Source organism: Pristis pectinata, chromosome 29, assembly GCF_009764475.1.
Source record: "Pristis pectinata isolate sPriPec2 chromosome 29, sPriPec2.1.pri, whole genome shotgun sequence".
Classification (NCBI taxonomy): domain Eukaryota; kingdom Metazoa; phylum Chordata; class Chondrichthyes; order Rhinopristiformes; family Pristidae; genus Pristis; species Pristis pectinata.
In genome coordinates, this window is record NC_067433.1 from 17,153,937 (window position 1) to 17,170,992 (window position 17,056).

Here is a 17,056-nt window from a genome sequence, read left to right on the forward strand (position 1 = left end):
TCTGTGGGTTGGAAAGTTTAAAAAACAAGAGGCTGTCAATTTATGCAGATTGCATGTGGATTGGACTGCTCTCCCTCCCTGAGGCTAAAGGAACTTTGACCTTCCCCAGGATGCTGGAATGCTCTAACTTGTTGGCTCGAAAATCGAGGGTCCGAGAGAGGCAGCAATCACGCATTTGTGGTGAGGTAGCACAGAGAAGCAATGGGCCACAACCTCTCTAGTTATAGCTCAATTTTTCTACAATAATAACCTAAGTTTATGATCAACCGTAAAATACAATGTATAAGTCACAACTCCCTGCCCTCCAACCTACTGGGGACTTCAGTTTTCAGAAAATACCTTGCATTGGTTTCAAATAAGTTTATCTTTCCTTTGTAAGTATTTGATAAATAAATAAAAGTTAATTCAGTTTTGAAATCTTGGTTATTCCATTGACAATATCCGATGTTATGCTTTACACTTCCATGTCTTCAGGTAAACTTTTGTAGAATGTGAATAAACATAACAACGCAAATAGTAATCTTTTGAAAATTAGACTTGAATTCCATCGTCTAATTTTTTTTGTATTGACCAGTTTACAAGTTGAAATGGTTTATCTGCTTTTATTTGCTGCTCCCAAAGCATTTAGAAAGTCAGCTAGTACACTGGATTTTACAGTAACTTCCATAATTATCCTGCAGTCTTTGAAGCGACACAGACCCACAGGACTGGAATCTTTTCAGAGGAGTTGAAAGTAATTCTAGGTTCCACTTGAGATGAAAGGATCGATAAAGACCTTTGATAGAACAACTTGCTGTCACAGAGAGGAAACTATTGTGAGAAGTTATGATTAGCTGCCTTCAGTCACGTCTCAGGAGGCAGGCTGCACAAGTGTTTGGCAAACTACCTGCTACCCGCTTCACTTTGTGGACACACTTCTGTGGTCTGCCTCATCAAATTCTGTTAGTTTGAATATATTGGCAGTGCATTATTGACAGTGTGCAATTTCCTCTGCCTGCCATTATTTCAGACAGGTTGTTGTCTTTGATCAGACTGAGAGCAGAGACATTTCCCTCCAGGCCTTACACTAGTGGCCCAAGCTGTGTGTCAAAGTCCTCCAATGTGTTCAGTGACCACTTTACTAAAGCAATGATCTCAGCCAATGTAACAATAAAAGTGCTAAGTTGGCCTCAGTGTCCAGGCTGGAAAGGGGATAAGAGTGAAGGGCGTTGCTGGGGCTGGTCATGTACACTACTCTCAATTCTGATCACTATCCCATGTACCAGAAACAGCACATGTATGAAGGTGTGTGTGTGTGTGTGTGTGTGTGTGTGTGTGTGCGTGCGTGCGTGCACATGTACACATGTGCACATGTGTGTGCATGCACGTGTGCATTGTGTGTGCATGTGCATGTCTGTGTGTGCATGTGCACACATGTGTGTTTGTGTGTGCATATGTGCATATGTGAGGGTGCGTGTCTGTGTGTGTGAATGAGTGTGTGTATGTTCATGTGTCTGTGTGTTTGTGTGTGAGTGAGCATGTGTGTGCATGTGTGTGTGTGCATGTGTGTGTGTGCGCGCACTTAAGACACTGCTTGGCTGGGAAGCTCTTATGGCTGACCCACCACAGGAACTCATTTTTCACCACAGAGAACAACTGCCAGGCATTGGAGAATGAGAGATGGCCACAGAATCAAACCCAAGCATTGTTCACTGCTTGTGGGATTGGATGAAGGAAAAATGAGGATATGAGATTAAAAGCAAAGACGTGGACATTATGGGGAATTCTGCTCACAAGCATTTTGTTCTCTTTTTGGAAGATACTAATGTCGATATTCCGTTTGATTTCACTCCTCATTTTGTTACCAGGTCTGCAGACTCTTTATGAACCAAATGTGCATTCATTTTAAGGCACTAGAATAGAAAGTCAGAAGAAGGACCCTCGCCTTGAAACAGAAATCTTCCACCCGGCACAGCCCATTCACTTTGATGTCAAGGATTCACATTGGCCTTCTAGTGTGAAAGTGCAAAAGGAGTCTATAGGTTTCAGCCACCAATTAGTGAATCTTTACTTAATGTTATGGGTTTGAGTCAGACATTGATTTTTTTTTATATTTGGAATCCATGAATAACCTGACCAAAACTCAAATTCTTACACAGGCAGATAAAATGGGGAAGGAGACACCTACCCCCAGATTCAGATTCTTCATTGAGTGTGGGACTTGGTGTATGATGCAAGTTTCACAGTCCTTGAATTCAGGGTGTGAGAAAATGAAACAATGTAACCTGCATCTGGTTCTACAAAGAAGAAGGCCATAGGCTTTGGATGTCTGGTGTATGATAGCTCCAGTGATGACAAAGTGACACAGGGAAGGGACCGTTGATGGCATTCTCCTCAGTCTACATTTGGTTGAAATTATACAGTACATTGAAGACACTGTCAGTTTAGCAGTGATGCGTTCCTCAGACAGCTGACTGGTTCACCGTTCAATGGAGTGCCAGAGCCCGTCTGATATTTCTGGAGCCATGTCTGTAAAAGAAGAATTCATAGTTTTAATGATTGTGATTTTGGTTAAAGAAGAATCGCTCCACATTTGAGTGAATAGAATCGAACTCGGATGTTTCTATCAACATTGTCTCATCAGCTCGGCTTTGCTTCAAAATCCAGGAGGTTGGAGATAAATTGGATGCTTTAACTTCAGCATCTGGAGAAAAATGCATATCTTCTGGCATTTCAGGTTCTTCTTGGGAATACTCCAGCCTCAGCCTCTGAACCTGATTTTATGAATAATTACACATTCAAATTCTGTTTATTATCTCCATGCTGTTTGGGAGGCTTGTGTTCCAGAAGCTGGCTGTCTCATTTCTTCAACACCAAAACATAGGTTTGTCCCCTATGACTCTCACCAACTTTTACAAATGCACCATAGAAAACATCCTATCTGGATGTATCACGGCTTGGTACGGCAATTGCTTTGCCCAGGACCACAAGAAACTGCAGAGAGTTGTGGACACAGCCCAACGCATCAGGGACACCAGCCTCCCCTCCTTGGACTCTGTCTTTACCTCTCATTGTCTTGGTGAAGCAGCCAGCATAATCAAAGACCCACCCACCTGGTTCATTCTCTCTTCTCTTCTCCTCCATCGGGTAGAAAATACAGGAGCCTGAGGACACGTACCACCAGGCTCAAGGACAGCTTCTACCCCACTGTGATAAGACTATTAAATGGTTCCCTTATACAATGAGATAGACTATGACCTCACGATCTGCCTTGTTGTGACCTTGCACCTTATTGCGCTGCACTTTCTCTGTAGCAGTGACACTTTGTACTGTTATTGTTTTTACCTGTACTACATCAATGCACTCTGTACTAACTCAATGTAACTGCACTGTGTAATGAATTGACCTGTATGATTGGTACGCAAGACAAGTTTTTCACTATACCTCAGTACAAGTGACAATAATAAACCAATACCAATATCAATACCAAAAATTGCTTTCTTTGACCAGTTTGGTAGATTGTTCTTTCTTTATTCACCATCTCTACTGCCCTCAGCTTCACATCAGACTTTCTCAATTTTAGTTTTGCAACAAGAATGGAATTTTTCCCATGTCGGGTGCTTTGAGGGTTAACCTTTCTTTTTAATCATTCACTGGTCAAGGCCCACATTGCGCTAAAACCAAGAAAACAGTTAAGAGCCAACCAGTGGCATCACATAGAGACCCAACTAGCCAAGGGCAGCAGATTTTCTTTCCTGAAGGACAAGGTTAACCGGATGGGTTTTTATGACAATCCAGTAGTTTTGTGGTCACCATTACTGAGGCTGTTTTTATTCCAAGTGTAAGCAGATAAGTTTTAAAATAGTCTAGTATTTTCATTGTTAATATTGCTGAGATCAACTTCTTAAGCTCCAGGTTAATTCAGTTATTTCAATTTAATTTATCCATTTGCTATAATGTGAATTAAACTCATCTCTGCATCCAGATATCAGGATACAAAACCATAACTCAACCGTTCTGCTCCGAAAACCCTGCAGTATTAGCTGTTGATTTATTTCTGCTGCAATTAGATTTATTGCGTGGTTGCTCCATCAGGTAGCAGCAGCAGAAGATTTTACTGTGATTATACATGAACTTTGTGCCACAAATGACTGGTAACTTCTCCAAACTAAAAGCTTCAATATAATCTTTGGGCAATTTAAAACAATTTTGTTGCACGGCACTAGATGCCTTCAGGGAGAGGAAAAGAACAAAACTGCAAAACTATATACAGCCAAGTGCCAAAATAATATACAATTTTTCCATTAAAAAAATTTGAGCTGTAAAACATGATCTTTGCAGCATAAAGTGGTTGCACATCACATTGACATGGCCATATCACGAAGAGTCGTAACTCCATGGTGATTCTGCCAGTTTACAGCACTTTAATGTACTTACACTTGTATTGCAGTCTGTTTGGTCTTGACTATCTTTTATGTCACTGTTTGGCTGTCCTCTGCTGTAATACTATATTACTGACATGTTATAGAAAAAAAAATGGCCTTCGAAATTTTAGTACAGGTTGAAATTTCGTCAAAGTATGGATTTTTATTCTAGGTCCTCCATGCATTTTGTTGTCAATTGTACAGACTTGTTCTGAGCTTACAAGGCACATGAGAACCACTTGACTTAACTAAAGTGGTTTAGCTAAGCATTAGCTACAGGAGGCCTGACTTTACTTGATCAATTGGTATGGATACTGAGGCAACCATTGCCTCCCAGGTTGGTCTGACCTTGCATGTATTTACTCCCACTCTCACCCCTGGAAACCTGCTGGATTATTTGAGTTTGGTTCCTATTTGGATGAGGAATTATTAAGAGCAACCTGTAGGACCGACATGAGGCATGAACCACAAGGGCGGGGTTTTGGGCTTGCAGGGGTTTCTGTTCCTGAATCCAGGAGATTGAGGAGAACCAGTCCTCACTGGGCAGAGAGAAATGGAATATCCAATCCCGGAGTCTCAGGGTTGTCCCATCCAACAACTCCGGTTCTTCAATGATGGCAGTAGGTAGATGTGAGGTTGGAGTGGGATTAGTAGAAGTGAGTAAGTGGGAGTCAAGTCCTGGGATACAATTAGCAGTCCACCTCAGTTCTCTCTGCCAACCCCAGAGATCAATGAGTTGGCATCAGATCTGTGATATAATTCAATTTTGCTCCTCACCCAACCTCAAGTCATTTGTTTGTTGGGGATTAAAAATGATTATTCTCCAAAATTTGGTGGGCAGTCCAGATGAAATGCTTGTGATAGCATAACACATCAGTGGACTGAGAGCACCATTATGTGAATGCCACATGTCCATTAGATACATTGTCATTTTTGTTCCAGAAAGTTGCCCTTTTTTTTCAAAGCTTTTACTTAAAGTATTCCAGATTACCAAACTACTCAAAGGCACCAAACAGAACAAAGCCAAAGCTCTTGCAATTTGTAACCATGGTCTGAGCCCAACCCTTTGCCACCTCATCCCTCCCAATGTCTGCTTGTCCACCCATTGGCAGACAGAGGAATATTTTAGACAATAGGGAAATCAAGGGCTCTGGGAGTAAGCAGGAAAGTGGAGCTGAGACCTTCACCTTACTGAATGGTGAATCAGTCCTGAGGGGACAAATGGCCTCCGCCTGGCCCCCATATCTTCTTGTCATCACCAGGGAATGACCTGTCTTTCATTTTACCGTCATGTGAACTCTCCCACTTGTTTCACTCTGTACAAAGTCAAAACACTGGCAAGCTGGAAAACTGCACTAAGAACAGAGCTTTGCAGGAATTATTCAGGAGCATCTGTGGAGAGACAAACAGTTACTATTTCAGATAATATAGAACACAATGTGCTGTCATTGTACAGCACAGAAACAGGCCCTTCAACCCCCAACGTGCATGCTGACCTCTACACTGATCCCAGTTTTCTGCAGAAGCACTGTATTTCTCTGTGCCTTATCTATTTAAGGGCCTGTCTAAATGCCTCTTAACCTTAATTATTGCATCTGATTCCATCACCTCCTCTGGCAGCACATTCCAGATATCAGCCACCCTCTGTGTAAAAAACCTTACACCTGAGATCCCCTTTAAAACTCCTTCCTCGCACCTTAAATCTATGCCCTCTTGTTTTTGATACCCCTACCATAGGAAAAAGGTTATGACTATCTACCCTATCTATGCCTCTTATGATCTTATGTACTTCCATCAGGTCACCCCCTCAGCCTCCTTGACTCCAGGGAAAACAAGCCCAGCCTGTCCAATCTCTCCTGATAACTAATGTCATTCAATCCAGGCAACATCCTGGTGAATCTCCTCTGCACTCTCTCCAAGGCAACGCGTCCTTTGTTCCCGTTTCTTTTAACAAAATTCACCATGCCATTCCTGCCATTTTTCCCCATCCATCACTGCCTCACGTAACAATTTTGTGACACATCTGGAATAATCTACACATTTCTACACCATTATTTTGAGGCTTAACTTCAGAAGTATTGTGCTAGCAATTCAATGGTTCCAGGAGGGGTGGGCCAAGGTGACTGTTTTGGATAGGGGACCACAAAACGACCCTGCTGTTGTAACAAGGTTGTTTGGAGAATACTCATTAACAAACATTCCTCAGACAATGTGACCTCATTTCCCAGGCCAAGACTCTGAAGTAGCACTGCTCAGGTACTAGGTCATTCCCTGCTCCTCTGATGCAGAAGTCATGTCATTGGGCAAATAGACAATGGTCAACTGGAACTGCCTGCTGGCAATTCAACCCAGCAGTTACTAAAGTGGTGTTCCCCTTTGCAAGTCATTCATTTTCCAGAAGCCCTGTATAATTTTCAGTGCCGATATACTGCAGTCAAAATAGGATTATTGTTCTATAAAGAACTTTATGTTTCTGTTTTTCTTGTGAATGCTACTTATATGATGTTATGTGCCTGTAATGCTGCTGCAAGTAAGTTTTTCATTGCACCTGTGCACACATGTACTTGTGCACATGGAAATAAACTCAACTTTGACTTTGACATAACATGTGCGTTGGAGCTCTATGATAAATGACCGACCAATTTATTCTATTGATGCACATTTAACAGTAAAGGATGACCACCATATAAGGAAACTTATTTGGACTTCATCACATATTTCCAAAGGATGTTTGATATCTTCTTAAGACAGGAGCTTAATATTTAATCCTGAACAATAACATGTTGCACCTTGAGTAAACATCCCCAGGATATAAGTATCTCTGCAGTGCGGTCCTTGCTGACACTACAAGCGACAAGACAGGTGATGCGCTTTGGAAAGATCTTTCCTCCAGGTCCTGCCTAGTGACATGAGTCTGCATAGAAGTGTCTACCTCGAGACTTCTCATTGGAAAATGAATTACTTGCAGAGTGGAACACTATTGCAATAATTACTGGGTTGAACTCAGCGTTGCTGCGATATTTGACAAACCATTTCTACATCAGACAAGCAGAGAGTGGCCACTATGCCAACTAATACAGTAGACACCTACACATTAGCCTGAAGACTTATTGCACTGAAAAGCAGTACTTAAGGTTTACAATTTGCTTTATACCCTAGTTTCCAGGTACATGGTTTTTGATAAGCCAGCTCAGTTATGATGGTTAATCTAGATTTTGTACCCCTTCTACATGTTGACATTTATTTGGCCTATCATTGGAAATACTGTTTTATTTCTTGTTGACCTGGGCCTGCTTAGAAACAGCACTGATCTCCCATAGCAACCAAGTAATGATTGATCTAAGCTAAGAAGGCTCCACCAGCAGTCATGTTGCATGGCAAAGATTCCGGCAATTGTGAAAGAGGGCTCGAATGTTTGACTATTTTTGTTTCATCTTCCTTTTTATTGAGTTAGGTCTGAGCTTTATTTGTAAAATAACAAACAGATGTGAAATTCTGTTCTTTAAATGGATAGAGGAGCTAGCTACACAAAGGGAGATTATATAAATTTTCATCTGCTTGCAAAATGGCTGCAACAATTGAATGTGCACAGGATAATGTATGGTTGGCAGAGACTGAGGACAATGAGCTCATTCAGGAGTTCTGCTGAAGTAGCAATCCAAAAAGCGATTTTAACTTTGCCAAGTGAAAGCAGGCTCCTAGACATGGGTGCTGGCTGGTACGGAAATGCTAAACCAGACTGTAATAGATATCCAGCGTTGGGAAGGAATCTGTTTTCTCAGTCAACATAACAATTGCTTTGTGATGGAGTGAGGCTTCGCATACTCAGTCGTATTTGATTTCCGAAGCAGAAACCCTTAGAAAGCAGAGACATAAAAGTCTGCAGATGCTGGAATCTGGAGCAAAAAAAAATAAACTGCTGGAAGAACTCAGTGGGTCAAGAAGCATCTGTGGAGGTAGAAAGATGGTATGATTGTTATTGATTGTTGATTGTTAGACAGCATTGTTCCATGCCAAAGACTTGAATTTGTCCATCAATGTAGGAGAATGTAATTATCCTACATTATCTCCCTCACCAGCAATCTTGGTGCTGGTTCCATACATCAAAGTCAACGTCAAAGTCAGGTTTATTGTCACATGCACAAGTCCATGTATGCACAGGTGCAATGAAAAACTTACTTGCAGCAGCATCACAGGCACATAGCATCAGATAAGCAGCATTCACAAGAAAAACATAAATTAATCATTAATTTTACACAATTTTTACAAGAAAGAACACAGAACAGAAAAAAATGAAGTCCATTTTAGTGCAAAGTGATCAAAGTAGTCATAGTGTTGCAATGCTGTTGTGTAAGGGTTGTGCTGGTTGGTTCAAGAACCGAATGGTTGAAGGGAGGTAGCTGTTCCTGAACCTGGTGGTGTGGCACTTCAGGCTTCTGTGCCTCCTGCCCGATGGTAGCTGCGAGAAGATGCAGGTACAGGTAAGTGAGTGACCAGGGAAGAGAAAGCGTTTGAGAATAGCAGTCTGAGACGTCAGTAGAAGGTGTTCACAGAATAGAACAAATCACAGTTCAAAAGTGGAGCAGATTTCAGGAAATCGGATCCATGGTCTGTTTCCTGAAATAAAGCTGCTGACAAATCAGTGTTGTGTCAATTTAAAAAGTTATTGGATGGTGGAGCACAGTGGCGCAGCTAGTCACACAGCGCTGGCGACCGAGGTTCAAACCTGATCGCCATTGCTGTCTGTGTGGAGTTGGCATGTTCTCCCAGTGAGTTTCCTCCAGGTGCTCTGGTTTCCTTCCAGATCCCAAAGGTGTGTGGGTCAGTAAGTTAATTTGCCATTGTAAATTATACCAAGTGTGTGGGTCAGAGTTAGAATCTGGGGACAGTTGATGGGTATGTGGAGAGGATAGAATAGCAACAGTGAAAATGGGGGGTTGATGGTCGGCACGGACTCGGTGGGCGGAAGGGCCTGTTTCTGTGCTATCTCTCTCCATGACTCTAGAACTCAGTGGAGAGGAGCACATGCAGGGTACCTGGGTAAATAAGTGAGTTTAATTAACCAACTTAAAAAAGTGTTTCAATTTTTTCTCATCTTTTAAAAACGTTTTTTTTTAAATGTTATCTGTTTCTTCAAGTTTTTGAATGATTATTTGTTTTGGAAGGTTAGGTTTTGATGGGGTTGACATTGGCTCAACCTGGATGTTGGCTGGTAAGGCACTCCACCTGACAGTACTACCTCTCTGTTGGCCACAAATCCAGACCTCGTTCAATTGTTGCAAAGGATGCACACAAAAATAAAGAATTTCTCTTGCACTTAAACCATATTTTATAAATTCAATTTCTGCTTCACTTATTCCATGTAAAATTATTTTCTGCCTTAAGGATATACAAATCATGGCTGGTTTAAATAGGGTTAACAAAGAGGAAGCTGATATCATTGATAAGTCATCAAGAACGAGGGAATGTCAGTTTAAAATTTCAACAAGATATAAGGGGTTTTGGGACAGTTATTATTGCAGAGAGTGGTGATGTTCTGGAGATCACTACCTGTTGATATGGTGGGAACAGAGCAAATCAGCAGCTTCAAAATGGAATTGGATCAGCACTTGAGGGAGGATCATTTGCAGAGTTCTGGGGGAAATCACAGAGTGGGACCAATGGAATAGCTCTGCCAGGATCCAACATGGACTTAATTCTGCTTCATGATAGGGTAATCCTTCAGTCCCATTCCCCTGCTTCCCAGTAGCCCTGAGACACCCTCCCTCCACTGCTAATCCATTTCCACTTTGAGAACGCTGTTTGAGTCTGTTTCCACCAACCTTACTGGCAGTGAATTCCATATCCTAACCACTCTCCAATCAGAACAGTTTTTCCTCCTCACCAAACTATTAACTCTGTTCCTGCAGTCCTTGGATCATCATCCGCTGGGAGCAGTTTCCTCTGCCTACTCAATCTGAACCCATCCCAATCCTGTTGACCTCGATCAAGTCTCCCTTCAATCTTCATTGCCAAGTGGCCTCAAGATTTCTATGATTTTTAAGGCATCATCGTGGTAGCCTGTGTAACAAACTTGTGCCAAAAATATATTACTTTGTTTCTGCTCCTATCATGGTCAAAGGGCCATTGCAACAGTGACCTCTGTGCATCCCTGATCATAATGCTATGCTCACACACACACACACACACACACACACACACACACACACACGCGCGCGCGCGCACGCGCGCACGCACGCACGCACACCTCTGCCAAGACAGGGAAACCTATTCTTCAGCATAGCATCAGTTTGTCAAGGGGCAGCAAAGTTATCTGAACAGTTGCATTCTGTTTTGCTTTCGATCCACCGGTTTGTTTCTGCTAATAAGATAAGGCAAGTTGTAACTCATACCAGACAATAATACTACTCATTCAGCGCAGTCAATGTGCAACTGATTAATTAATACGATGAAAATAAGCTTCCCCTTGTAGGAGGCTTGTTTTGATTTACAACAGGCCAATCAGTTCTGGCTGCAACAATGCTTCATTGGTAAGAAATGTGATTTTTGTTTAAGCTGCTCCCCAGAGTACAAACGCAAGAGGATTTTGACAATGTGCCACACTATTTTATTTTAACTGTGTGCTGAGAGATTATTTTTTGTATAAGGATCAGTCCTCGACCAGTTGAAACATGCACAATTTGTTTTTGGTTCTGTTATAGTGAAATGAAATGTTAGGTTGATAAAAACCCTGCCTAGAGCTAACCCCTTTATCTAAGCTTATCAAAAAGCAATGAATTGAACCTTGCACAGGGGATAAAAGTTCAATTAATTCCTTCGATGTCATTTGCACACAATATAGTAATCCACGATTGATCTTTTAATTATGTTCCCAAAAGCTGATATCTGTTCACTTTGGCATGACGATAATATAAAGCACCTATCTAATTACTCAAGAATCTCACTCTGAGATTGGGCACGTATCTGAAAAACCATGATTAAAAAAATTCAAAGGCTTTGAAAAATAAAAATGCAGAAAAAGTGAAACAGTGATTGAAATCAACTTAAATTATCTGAATGTTTTACTTGGGAAGAAGACTTAATCCCCTGGTAATCTTTCTCAGCAGCTGTAAAGTTAAACCAGAGAAGCTAGGGTTGTTTTCCTTGGAGAAAGGAAGGTTGAGAGGAATTTTGATGGAGGTAGACAGGGTTGCGATGGGTTTGGATTGGGTAGACACAGGGAAAATATTGGAAATTAGTGCCTGTAAGATTGGTGAAAACAGAATCGATCCGTGCCCTCAAAGGGAACTGGATCAGCGCTGGAGAGAGAATATGGCACAGAGCTTCAGGGAAGTTCAGCAAAATAACTAATAGGATTACTCTACTGGAAGCCAGCACAGATGCAATGGGACAAATGGCCTCCCTCTGTTCTGCAACAATTCTATGATCCCATATCTTTTTAGCAGAAATTTCAAGGCTCAGTTGAAAAGAGGAAGCTGTTAATTAGCAAGCAAATGCCTATGGCAAAATTAATACAGTGCCTTTTGGGGCGATTGTTAATGTAGTAGCACATATCTTCAAAAGTCACAATTTTCACCTCTTGGAGAACTGGGCTGTTGGGGGGAGTGCACTAATCATCAAGGTGAGCACACAGCAGGATCCAGGGTCACCCTGTGCACCTAGAAGGAGATTGCCTTGTGACACATCTTGCACCATGCCCAGGTGATTCTACATAAAACAACTGCCGGTCCTGCCCTCGGCTGTTCGTGTCCACACTGCAGCCCAAAGTAAGGAAAACACTGGAGGTCAATGCCAACACACTTGATCTCCTGCTCGGCCACTGAACCCCGGGGTGACTCTGGAATAGACCCACCTGAAGCACCAAATGAACGTCACATCTGAATCTTCAGCCTTACACCAGCAATGGCTAGCGTATTAGCCATAAGCCCATCTATTTAATAGGATCATTGACCTTGATTAAAAGAAGAAAGTTTTGCCAAGTTTATCTATCTCATTTATCTAGGCATAAATCAGAATAATCTTCACATTTCAGTCCGCTATTGCACAGAATTCAGAAGGATGAATTTATTTTGTTTCTCTGCTGTACAGACTCTCTATAAATTCATGAATTCAATAGGCAGTTGACAGTAAGTTTTAGCTACCGGGGGCTATAGTTTAATTTTCTCTGTTTCACTGTAGTTTTATGTTTATAATTAACAGTAGTGTAATGTCTTTTTAAGGTAAATTTTTTATTTTTATTTACCTTTTCTATCTTCTCAAATGCTAATTCATTTCAACTGCTTTTGAATGTCTTTGAATATCAGGGATATTTAACACAGTTAAAGATGCCTTGGGGAGCAGCCAGTGCTAAAGTTGACAGGGCAAGCTGGGGGAGGGGTTTGAGACTCTACCTCCTGAGGCCTAGCCATCACACGCTAAAGGCCTCCAGCTTGCTCCATTCCGCAGCGCCGTGCAAGTAGGTGCAGCTGTGGAATTAACCCGGGGGACTGGGTGCAAGTGACAGATTGGGTCCCATTTTTCTGAAGTCTGCTAGGCAAACTACATTTCTCTAAAACATTATCGTGGCGATAAGGTGAGGTGAAAAATCAAGAGAGCATAACTAAATATTTGAATCACGCCAACAGTGGCTTTCTTGATGAACTGAGTTTTAGTCCATTCCCTTCATGGCGTCATGTTTTACTTCTTCCCTCCCACCTTCTCTGCCACTAACCTGGATGTGAGACGGTCAGTATCATGAACTGCTTGATCACTCTGTGAGTGGGATCATAACTTCTCCCACAATATCTGCACACGGGCTTGCTGGATGGAAAGTTACAACAGGGGCCCATGCTGATTTGATCCATACTCTGCCTGACACCAATTATAGACCCTCAACCCACCCACCTTCACTCACTCTACCACCCATGCACAGTGCTCTGGCTGAGGGCATTCTGTCAATAGTTGAGAAGCCCAAGGACATTCAGAACAAAGTAGCCTGGCACCTTTTCCATTACCCTAAAGATCCATCCACCATTGGCGCACTATGGCTTCAGAGTGTACCATCTACTAATAGCACCTGCAACATACAGTCTCTACCACTAAGCCACCAAGGGCAATAGGCATATGGGAGCACCATTACTTGCAGGTTCCCCTCCAACCTGCATATGGACTTGGAAGTGCACCCTTTTTTTTGTCACTGGGCTTAAATATTGGAATTGGAATTGGAATTATTTTATTATTGTCACGTACCGAGGTACAGTGAAAAATTTGCGTACCATTCATACAGATCAATTCATTACATGGTGCATTGAGGCAGCACAAGGTAAAACAATACAGAATGCAGAATAAAATGTAACAGCTACAGAGAAAGTGCAGTGCAGGTAGACAATAAGGTGCTAGGTCATAATGAGGTAGATTGTGAGGTCAAGAGTCCATCTTATCATACTAGGAGACCATTCAATTGTCTTATAACAAGCGGGATAGAAGCTGTCCTTGAGCCTGGTGGTACGTGCTTTCAGGTTTTTGTATCTTCTGCCTGATGGGGAGAGGGGAGAAGAGAGAATGTCCGGGGTGGGAGGGGTCTTTGATTATGCTGGCTACTTTACCAAGGCAGTAAGAAATGTAGACAGAGCTTGGAACTACCTGCTAATAGGACCATGGGAGTATCTTCACCAGGAGAGCTGTAGCAGTCCAAGAAAGCAGCTCACCACTACTTTCACAATGGCAATTAGGAATGAACAATAAATATTTTCCCTGCCAGCAACACCCACAACCTATTATTGCATTTAAAAAAAACTACCTCAGATAACCCTAGCTAATCCAGGAAGGACTCAGCAGGTCAGGCAGCATCTGTGGGAAGAGAAGCAGGCTTAATGTAACAGATCAAAGATCCTTCATCAGTCAGATCTTTGACCTGAATTGTTAGCTCTCTCCTTCCACAGATGCTGCCTGACTTGCTGAGTGTTTCCAATATTTCTTTTTTTTAATCGCAGCTTTCCAGCATCTGAGGTTGTTTTCATTTTCTTAGCTAGGCAAAGTGGTTTAATGATCAAAGCTTGGATTTTCTATGGCTTTTGCTGCTTTGACCAACTGTCCTTCTACAGATGTATTTTATAGTGAATTACCTATCTCATTCATCCAGGCCGAAATCAGAATATTCCTCACAGTTCAGTTCCCTTACTGAACAGAGTTCAAAAGAATGTTTTATTTTGTTTCTCTGCTGTGATCTCATGAATCCAATGGGTATTTATTTGACAGTCCGTTTGATGAGTACAGATATCTTCCAAAAGACAAACACAATGATGAAATGTGTAATGGATACAATATGTATCTCGCTGTTGCATGCAGCCACGGTGATGATTTGCTTGTTTTACACAGACGAATTAGAGTTCACTTATCAGCAACACAATAACTCAGCATCCCTTTCCTGCACTGTGATCAGTGGGAAGTGAGACAGGGAAATGAGCTTAGGGTCTTTGATCACACTGCCTCCATGCCCAGGCTGTAGCTTTGCACATTGGATGGCCAGGAGAGTGGGAATTTTCTCCTTGAAATGGAAAGGAAATATGGAAGAGCAAACAATTATACATAGAAGCCCTTGTGAGGTAAAAGTTCAATAATCCAGCATCCTATTATCCAGAAATCCTGATGGTCCAGCATCTGGCTCACCCATTGGAATGGGAGCCAGAAGTCTAGAGTACAACTGGGGTCAAGGTCCAGAGTACAGCTGGGTGTGTGGCCAGACTGGGATTGGGGTCCAGAACACCAGAAGACAGAAATGTGGGTGGGTTTGTAGCCAGAGCTGACGTCCAGAATTCTTGTATGTTTTCCGCTCCCTTTAAGGTCACTGGGTTCACTGGAAAGTTAACCACACGCCTGCATAATGTGTCGAAAAAGTGAAAGTAATGTAGCTGGGAACTAACAGGACCAACATCCAAAAGTCTGGAAAATCTACTGGTCGAGCACCACCAAAGTCACAAAGGTGCTGGATCATTGGAGTTTTATTGTATCAAATCAACAATAAACTCCATCCTTTTGGAATAAGAAATCACATCCATTCTAAATCCCCAAATGCTGGTAAAGGAGGGAAACAGAGGTATTGTTGTTGCTTTATGCCAACTTTCAGATCCCTGCTTATCGGATCTTGAGTCACTACTAGATCAAGCAGTCCTGCCTCTTCTCTGTTATCACCATTCAGGATATCGCAATAATGATGAAGAAATCCTTCAGGAAACAGCATCCAGGGGGCTCAGGCGATCCTGACTGACGAGGCAGTGCTGAGGTGAACCCTTCACTCCCACCCGAGCAACTGACTTGCCTTTCTCCAGCATCCACTTAAGGCTTGCTGGTAGCAGGGTTAATGCCACCTTAGTTAACACATCAGAACATAAGAAATGGAAGCAGCAGTGGCCCATTTGACCCCTCACACCTGCTCCACCATTCAATGAGGTCATGGCTGATCATTTACCTCCGCGGCTCTTTCCTGCACTAACCTCCTGTCATGGTTAACGTGCTGATCAGTATGATGTGACAGTAAGAAAGTTGCTGAAGCAACCAGCATAAATCGGTTAAATTGGTAGTGTTAACAATATGACCGTACTGGTAACTTTAACCCCTCCCTCAATTCCCTTTACATCTAAAAATCTACTGATCTCTATTTTGAATTTACTCACTGACTATAAGACCATAAGATATTGGAGCAGAATTAGGCCATTCAGCCCATCGAGTCTACTCCACCATTCAATCATGGCTGATTTTCTTTTCAACCCCATTCTCTCACCTCCTTCCTAAAACCTTTAACCTTCTTACCAATCAAGGACCTATTGATCTCTGCCTTCAATACACCCAATGACTTGGCCTCCACAGCCCTCTGCGGTAAAGAATTCCACAGATTCACCGCCCTCTAGCTGAAGAAATTCCTCCTCATCTCAGTTCTAAAGGACGTCCCTTTACTCTGAGGCTGTGCCCTCAGATCCTAGATTCTCCTACTAATGAGAACATCCTCTGCACGTCCATTTTATCCAGGCCTTTCAATTTTCCCCCATGGAGCCCTTGGGCAGTGAATTCCACAGAACCACCACCCTTTCAGTGAAGAAATTTCAACCCATCTCTCTCCTGAATAACAGCCTCCCTTTTCTGAGGCTGTGGTCCCTGCTTCCAGTTGTAAACCTCCTTCCAAAAATAGCCTTAATTTAAAACAAAACAGAAATAACTACTTCTATTTAACTACGTTAGAGTACTGAATATTTTTATTGGTTTGACTTTGAAGCTATCAATTAGCTTTGTCTATGATCACATTTAGCTCCAGTGTGCTATCTCTGCCATGATCTCTACACTGACCAACAGTGCCACAAACAAATAAAAACCTTTGCAACATTGCTCTATCTCGATAATTAAAAGGAAATGAGAAATGATTTACTTTTTCCATTCAAGTTGGAAATACTTCAGAAGCAATTTTAGAATTCATCTCTTTATGACACATCTCAGTATAGACTGCGGCTTCTGTGATTTATACCTGAGGCAGCAATGGGATGTGGCTTCACAGCTGCAATTTTCACATGGCAAATTTCTCATCTCAATTTTTCTCTCAGAAGTGAGATATTGCATTAGCATTGGCTCTTCCACTTCAAAGCAGCAATTAGCTTAAGCTTACACTGTCATACACCGTTTTATTT

The 17,056-nt window shown here is 42.0% G+C and overlaps 1 protein-coding gene across 1 annotated transcript in view; it reads left to right on the forward strand.

Moving 5' to 3' along the window:
• Positions 1 to 17,056, forward strand: part of LOC127584282 (secreted frizzled-related protein 1-like) — a 112,664-nt gene that overhangs the window by 69,458 nt on the left and 26,150 nt on the right. The window lies entirely within an intron of this gene.